The sequence below is a fragment of the Solanum pennellii genome, chromosome 7 (genome assembly GCF_001406875.1).
Source record: "Solanum pennellii chromosome 7, SPENNV200".
NCBI lineage: Eukaryota > Viridiplantae > Streptophyta > Magnoliopsida > Solanales > Solanaceae > Solanum > Solanum pennellii.
The window spans coordinates 20,746,017-20,755,279 of NC_028643.1; the positions used below are offsets into that span (position 1 = coordinate 20,746,017).

The 9,263-nt window shown below is 34.0% G+C and overlaps 1 long non-coding RNA gene across 1 annotated transcript in view; it reads right to left on the reverse strand.

Annotated features, from left to right (window-relative positions):
- Window positions 1-7,455: 7,455 nt before the first annotated feature.
- The window catches only part of LOC107024460, a 4,772-nt gene continuing 2,964 nt past the window's right edge, over window positions 7,456-9,263 (reverse strand). The window contains exon 3 of the long non-coding RNA XR_001457351.2: window positions 7,456-8,177. This is a non-coding gene — a long non-coding RNA (uncharacterized LOC107024460). The remainder of the gene's footprint in view (window positions 8,178-9,263) is intronic.

Genomic DNA, 9,263 nt, shown 5'->3' on the forward strand with positions numbered 1-9,263 from the left:
ATTCATCCGCAGTCATTCGACAAGGAGGAATTGAAATGAGATTAGTATCCTGTAGCAAGTCAATACTAAAATCAATTTCCCGTTCGGGAGGGATTCTGGGAAGATCATTAGGATAGACCTCCGGAAATTTCCTTACTATGGGGACTAACTCAATTGGAGGATTTTCAGAGTCTAAATCTTTGACTCTTACAATGTGAAATAAACACCCTTTTGAGATAATTTTACAAGCCTTGAGACAAGAGATAATACAATCTCTAGGAATAGAATTTCCCCCATTCCACTCTAAAACAGATTCGTTTTGAAAATTGAACTTGACAATTCTAGTTCTACAATCAAAGAACGAAAACAATCATTTAACCAATCCATCCCCAAAATGACATCAAAATCAACCATATAAAGTTATACTAATTAAACCTGAGTAATTCTATTAGGTAACATTATAGGACAATTTTTGTATACCTTCTCTACAACCACCAACGCACTTACCAGGGTAGTTACATGAAAGGTTTATTTAGAATATTGGGAAAAATATCAAACTTCCTAGCTATCAAGGGAGTAACAAAATATAATGTAGCACCCGGATCAAGTAAAGCATATACATCAATAAAAAAGACTTATAACATACCGGTCACCACATCGGGAGAACTCTTTTGTTCACCCCTAGAGAGAAGTGCATAAAATTGATTATTCTTTGGAGTATCCACATTAGAACCACTAGCTTGAGCTTGCCCGCTACATTTATTTTGCCCCTTCAAATTTGGACAATCCCTAACCTTGTTGCCACTCTTTCCATACCAAAAGAAATTGTCCGTCCCAACAACGCAATCACCGTATTTCTTATTACCCCACTTTCCACAAGTTTGCTTCTTGCTTGGTTATGTAGTACCTCTTCCCTTTTGATACTTAGGATAAGACACCCTTTCATCACGAGCCTTGCAAATTTTGTTAGGAACTTGATTAGAAAACCTCTTCTTAAACCTAGGCTTGCATTTGATATCAAGCCTACCCTTTGAAAAACCACCATGATAAGACCTTTCCCTCTTGAAATTTTTACTCTTCCTCTTAACCTTTGTCTCTTCTACTTGTTGAGCGTCAACCATGAGACGAAAAATGTTCACATTAGCATGTAGCATAGCCGAACGACATTCTTCCTTGAAGTAATCCGGCACCCCCGTCACAAAGCGGCTCATTTCATCCCTAGGGTTGAAAACCAAAGAAGGAGCATATTTTTAAAATTTAGTAAATTTCAAAGAGTAGGCAAGTACACTCATACCTCCTTGACGAAGGTTGATAAATTCTTTTACTTTAGATTCCCTCTTCTCCCGAGGAAAAAATTATCAAGAAAAGTATTCTTGAAAATCTCCCATGTCACCGGTCTACCCCTTAAGGGACTATTGTCTCTCCATTGGACGTACCAAGTTAAGACCCCATAATTGAGTTGGTAAATGTGTAACTCGGCCTTCTGACTAGTAGTCAAACACATAGCATAGACAATCTTGTAGGTTTCATCAATGAAATCTTTGTGTTCTTCCTCAACATTGGTGACAGAAAGTAGGGGGATTCATCCTTGTGAAATCTCTAAAACGGGAGGCCATGGTGCCAACATGTTTCTTTCCTCGGGGTACAACCTCCCGATTAGGCTGTCATGGCTTTAGCTTGAGTAGTGACGGCTTCTGCATGAGTAGTAATGGCTTGGGCATTGGATAAAGGATGCCTTTATGTCGCTATCCGTCAAGGGTGGAGGATTGACTGAAGCTTGATCATCATTAGCAACTTCTTCAAAACACACACACACACACACAAAGATATATATATACCATCTAAACAAGAGTATAACAATTGGGCATAGCCTATACATCAATACATTAAAAGCCACATATAGGCTATATAATCTTTAGTACACAAATGAAAGGAAATGAACACATGTCTTTAAGACAAATCAACATCCAATGCAAGAAAGTGGCATAGTTCTCGAAGTAGTGAGGACCTACCCAACATAAGGAATAAAAATCCAAGTCTTCCTTCAAATGTCGTCACAAGCCTTCAATGACCGAAACCTAAAATGTTAAAGAAAAAGGGAGAAAATTTGTTTAGTGCATCACAGGTACTATGTATGAGACCATATGCACACACAACATAAAATCATGCTAAAAAGGGAAATTTCATTAAAGCATGCAATTTTCTTTGAAAAGCCTTATGCACATTCAAGAACCAATACAAGTCAATTATACATATTCATTAAATCAATACCATGTACATCACAAGACCAACAATACTATGTCTAGTCAAGTAAACATGCATATCAACAAAATTGAACATATAATCATTAAAATTCTATCATCAAGTTATAACATCAACAAACATATATAAGAGTTCATACTGTCATAACCAAAGCAAGACCATTACTCATGAACCCTCATTAATTCCACTAATGCAATGACTAAGAAAAGCCCCATAACTTTACTCAATCAAGTAAACCTCACAAGAACCATAAACAATGTCTAACTTCACATAGCATACCATTAAGAGTACAGAGCATCATACTTCTGCAATAGAGACCAAACACATGTTCATAAGTGAAACTAACATCATATAGTGTCATCTCAATGTCCCGGCTATTCACGGAACGTGAGAAGCAGATGATTGATCATCTGTTTCCGGAAGAAATCGAATATGTAAGATCATCATATATATATAAGCATATACATATATAAGAACATCCTTCTAAGATTTCCCTCAAGGCTAACTAGTGCAATATATAGGTAGAGTCCTATACTCATACCTAGACTAAGCTAAACCCCTTAGGTCATCCTAGTTAGAGTTCATTGATTACTTCATTTTACCTTTTGGGGATATCTTGCTTTAACTGACATAGAAGACATGATCTAATATGGAATTCGGTGTCATGGAATGCTACACCGATAGAAAGCGGACTACTTGCCAAGGTAGTACCTAAACATAACCATAGCTTCTATGTGGATCCACTAGCTAGTATTCCTATGAGAGCAACATAGTTCAAGAACTAGGAGATGTAGTTTGGACCCATTTTATGCTACATGAATTATAGTCTCCAATCTCATGAGTGCATTAGTGATCCTACCTTCCCTATGTGGAAAGGGACACTCCCACTCTACTTCACTCGGTGCGAAGCTACAGTCCCTTTTGAAATGTCTTTATTAATCATAATATCTTAATGTAGCTCATATGGTCTATACCTTATATAATAATCATCATAGATCAATAACAATTGCATTAGTATTGTCATTTCATTACAATTCATACATGTGAGGTTAGTACATTTACATAGTCACATCATAATAAGGAACATTTGTAAGTTATCACCATCCTTATAACAATTACATCTTAGACAACAACTCACAAACCATAGTTCAAGACATTCCAATTAAACATAATACAAACCCTATCAATTTTAAAAAAAGGTATACTTTAATACAACATCATCAGTGAATCACAAGTAATCATTATTGAAATAAAGAACTGATATTACAAGATTTACCCAATCTCCTTCGCAATGCCATCATCAAGATCTTACCATAAACCATCCAATTCAATCCAACAATGAGTGTAATATAATCATACAATATTAAGCAACATAATAATGAAATCAATTGAATCACTACACAACAATTCATCACTAGTTCATAGCATAGAGTTAGAGACTTAGGTCAAATTCAAAATCTACTTCACACCTAGGCTAATTACTAAAGAACTAGCATAATTAGATTAGAATACATCACAATATACTCATAACATGAGATAATAACATCATAGAATAGTAATTCACACCTTAAATAGACCAATTTTATCAATACTAGATAATTCAACTCAAGATCACAACCTAAGGTTAAGGGGAAAAGATGATGTTTCCACAAACTAGGTCAATGCCTCAAGAATTAGTCTAAGTGACTCATAATAAATGTCAATCTCTTAATAATAATTAAAAGTAATCATAAACAAAGCAATTAACAAGTTCAATTTCGTATTAGAAGTAAACCTATTTGTATTTCATACTTTTCAAATCAATTAGGAGGAACGCTTTGGTGAAAGAGATACCAAAGGTGAAAGGAATTCCATACGTTACTAAATCATGAAGTTTGATGGAAAAAAATTGATCCTTTAAATCCCTATAACCCTCCTTTTCTTGGTATTCTATGGATTTTCTTTGCGAGAGAGAAGGAAGAATAGTTGGGTTTTGGAAAATTATGAGAGTAAAGTTAGGTTTCAGGTTACGGTAGTTTATATAGGGACTTAACTAACTTAATTAATAACCCCTAATACCCAATTAATCTTCTAAATAAACTAACTAATTAAATGAATTAAGTAAAACAAGGCACCAACACAGGGGCCTGACCTACAAGACCCCGACTGACAAGCCCTAGGTCAGTCAACGCCCATGTCTCCCTCTGTCCTGCACGCCCGTCGTTGATGTCAGAGGCTGTTCCAAATGGACCATTAGCCAAAATGTTGTGTGTTGGTCGACAGAGGCATCGACGCGCCGTTGATCCAACACACCTTGTCGCCTACAACTCGTGGGTAGACACTGCCTTTTGACAACTTTTTGCCAAATTGCAATGATCTTCCTCAAGGGTCCTTGGATGGTCCTTGGGGAGTCGTACCCTAATGTTTCAAATATAAACTAAATCTAATACGTTTTAGACACCATACCACTAAATGTCATCATTTTTTGACTCATAAAAATACTCAAATAGGCTAAGGTACACTAACACCTCTTGAATTAGTTTTCGGACCTCATGGACGTTCCTTGACGTTTTGATTCTTAAATATCCTAAATAAGTTATATAAATTATAATTGACTTTAAAAAAGCATTACAACTCTTAGAATCTCTTTTTAGGATCTAGATTAGTCTTTAGACTTTAGGAATATTAAAACAATATCTTCTGCTAGCTTTGTATGGGCATGCTACAGCTCGGTCTCCGCGTATCGAAGATAGAATCTACATTTGCTTGTAGGATAGCCAACTCCTTCTGAATGGCTGTGAGATATGTGGTTGGGACTAGCCGTGCCAGAATATGCTGCTCATATTGCATCTAGGCGTTTGTAAACTGTGTGAATATGTTATTCCGTTTGCTTTGCCATCCTTTTTTTATGCGGTCCTCCGACCTCTTCTATGGTCTTCTGCATCCAAACCTGTATATGATGGAGTAAGATGTCCATATAAGCATCCATTTTCTGAACTATAGCCAAGGGAATCATCATTGCAGTTGTGGGTATTGTGCAACTAGGAGAGCTGGGACCCTGCTGCTGGCGTCAGCACCTAGTGCCTGCTCCACCATATCTGCAAGATTTTTTCCCAATGGAAGAACCAAGACCCGGGGCCCTCTGCGGGGTGCCACCACATTAGCCTCATCTTTGATGAGGCCTATATCCAGCATCCCAGTCGGTCGACGGTGCGTATCACAGTGCCTTATTGGCAGTCCGGCGTCCCTGCACATATAAAAGATCAAACACGGAAAGGGGTAAGTAGTGGAGGTTTTGAACGCCATCTCGTGAATCCCCGCCAACATCATCCGCGCAAAGTAAATATCTAACCTTACTACTAATGTTTCCACCATGACTGCCATATTCCACGCGAGGACGTTGTCGTCCTGTGTGGGTTCAGTGTAGCTTTCTTGATGAGCCCACGTGGTGCTATCACCAAGTCAGCCCCTCACTATCTGCCGCAATTTATTGGGCTCACTACAACATTATAGGACTACGGCCACCCTAATAAAGTGTACCCTAAACTAGAAAATTTATAGCTTTTGATAAAAGGTTACACTTTTGGACTTTAAGCATCGCTTTTCCAAGGTTAGCCGAAAAAGGCATAAAGACCACGCTCAAAAGCATAGCCTTAATGGCAAAAACACCACGCTTTGCAGCTATGCATAAAAGTGTTGCCTTATCAGCTACACTTTCAAGCATGACCTTTGCTTCCACATACGCTAAAATTTTAAAGTTTTGTCTTTTCTATCATATGTATGACAACACTTTGAAGTGTAGTCCTTGCCCATATGCATACCACAATTTACTGTACTATGACTACACTTTTAAGTGTGGTAATAATATTTTTGCTATAAAATATTTATATGCCACAATATCTGATTAAAAACATCAATATTATTTCGCATTAAATAATCTCAAGCATCAAATTAAATAATAAGTAATTCAAATTTGATTTGTAATCAACTTCAAAAGATAGAATGTCTTGTATACATACACATACTTATAAAGAAATATTCTAAAAATATGTTAACACAATAGTTCACAAAGTAATATTATAATAGTTCACTATTTCACAAAATCTAATATAAATTATTCAAACTTTTACAATAGTTTAAAAGCTCTTCATCATATACGTCAACGAGATCAAACCTGTACTTCCTTACACATTTAGGGGTCGTTTAGTACATAAATGAATAACGCATAGATTAGTAATGCAGTGGTAAGTAATGCAAAATTTATTTTTCTCAAGTGTTTGGTTCATTGTTTCTAATCCCAACTTGTGTTTGAAATCAAATTCTTTAAAAATTTCCTTTCCAATTATAACCTTAAATTATTATGCAATTGGGTCAAGGTAGATAATTACCGGAAAATATTTTTTAAGGCATTCTAACTAGCTATGAGAAGAATAATTTTGTTGTCATGTTTTCAATTTTCTGCTTGAATTATTTGAGGATAAATAATTTTCATCATAATAATTTGATCACTAATAAAATATTTATTTTTAATTTAAAAAAGATAAAGCAACTATTTTTGAAATTATAAAGACGGTCAACAATTGTAAAATTGAATAAATCATGTACATTTATACATAAAAATTGCATGTTCTAATATTAATATGGACGCAATTTTTTAAATTGTTCAAAATACAAATAATTAGTGATATATTTTTAATTTAATTAATAATTGTTAAATAACACATAGTTCAAATTTATATTGATTGAATTAGATATATATAGTTTCAAATAAGTCTCTAAATAATTTGTAAACTAATTTATTTAAATAATTTTACTAGTACAAATATAAAACATAAAATCAAGAAATAGAAATAAAAATTAAAAATATTTGAGGGATATTTTTTTCTTTATGTGCTTATCCCATGGTATTATATATATCCTATATATTACTAATATCTCCAAATGGATGGTATTAGTAATGCATCCTATAATACCATGTAGGATGTATAAACTAATCCATGGATTAGTTATACATAGGCTCACATTCCTACGAAATATAATATTAAATTATAGCATATATAATACATGGATTATTTCTTTTAATACAACCTACTAAACACCCCCTTAAAATAAAAATAATTAGTCTTATGCTTGGAGGTACGGGACTATGATGCCCTACTTGCATTAAAAAGTAACTGGCCAAATCTTTAATGATCCTTGGGAGAAAAAAGCACTCAAGAAAAGATGCAAAACTAATAAGCGGATTCAAGCAATCTGAGTTTATAACTTGTATTTTCTGAGTACATGAAGTTATAAAAGAGCTCAGCTCTTTCGGAATTTCAAAACTGCATTATAGCATATTGTTGCAGCTATATAAGAGTATTAATTTATAATGGTAAAATGCAACAGATGTGTTCAGTGCACGCTATAATCTACTGTATATACTGTAAACTTATTCTATAATATGTACAACCATTTTATAACCAACAGACACAAGATCCATGATGCAATTTTGGTTGCAACAGATTTCGTCAACTATAGTTGTTACATCCAAGATGCAATTTCGGTTTCAATATCCAGTAACTACAGTGCCAAAATGTCATGGTATCAACAGAGAATTAGAAGATAAAAAGAATAAATATTTGCACCTATGTATCCCAAGAACAAATACTTGATTTGCAGCAGCCGCACCAGACTGATGTACCTATAAATACTAGTACCAGCAATATTTAACAACAATTGATAAGTTAGAATTTGGTTGTTACGTTTCCCAAAATCCATATGTTAGGATTTGGGAGAAGCTTCTGGAGTGCAAGTTCAATGTAAGTGCTCCATTATTTCGATTACTTTATGACTTATGAACTGGAGCATGGTATCTATCAGTACATCAGTGCCAACTCCAAGTCCACTTCAGGACGATGAACAGGGGTAGTAGGAGAATGAAGAATGGAATGACGATCTACTTAGAACAATTCTACCTGAAGAGTTGACTAATTACATTATTGAAAATATAGAGCAACCATCTGATAATAGTCAGACAATAGTCAGACAGACAGGGGCATCAATTTTAGTACAAACATTTAGGTTCAATCATAATTTTACTACAATTTTATGGTTCAATCATAGTTGTAGTCCAAAATTTCAGGTCTGTAAGCCACACATGCACGTCTGTCAAGTAAAGGTAGACACAAATTAAAGGATCTACAAGTTATTTCTGATGGTCAATGAAAATAAAATCGCCTTCTTAACTAAATCAATCTACAAAGAAAATAAAAACAACATTCAATTGAAAAATTCTTTTTTATTCAAATAATATAATGACAATCAGAAGAAGTTTACCTTAAAAACATGAAAAACTGAATTGTATCACAGCTTCAAAGAACATGAGATATTGTAGAGCTATAGATTATAGAACAACCTTGAATGCATTAAAATACTTATACAAATAACCTACTATAATCAAGCAACTTGCCTTCAAACCATTTAATTAAGTGAATTCCTCACTAACCACAAAACTGACCAGTAGCGATAAGATGATTTTCAGTTCACTCAAGTAGTCAAAATGTCTATAGATATGATTGCACATGTGTATCAATAATTTCTCAACAATGAACACGATTTAATTATCTGACTGTTTTTCCTTATTTCAAACAAATATTACTAATTACTTCGGAACTCCGAAAAAGAAGAAACAACCAAACCATTTAAAGACACAAACATAGTGCAACTAAAACAATTAGCAAACTCATAAAAATATAAACTCAAATACAGTACATAGAAACCAACAGAAAAAGAATAGAAAATATTGTTTCTTAGGGTGTGTTTGGTATGAAGGAAAATGTTTTCCATGGAAAATGTTTTCCTAGAAAATGTTTTCGTAGAAAACAAGTAGATTTTGGACTTATTTTCTCATGTTTGGTTGGTGAGTAGAAAATATTTTTCGGAAATGATTTTTAGTGTTTGATTTATGAATGAAAAATATTTTTGAGGAATATTTTTTATTTTTACTAGAATACAAAATAATTTATGAAATTGAAAATATCTTTTAAAAATAATTTTTTTTT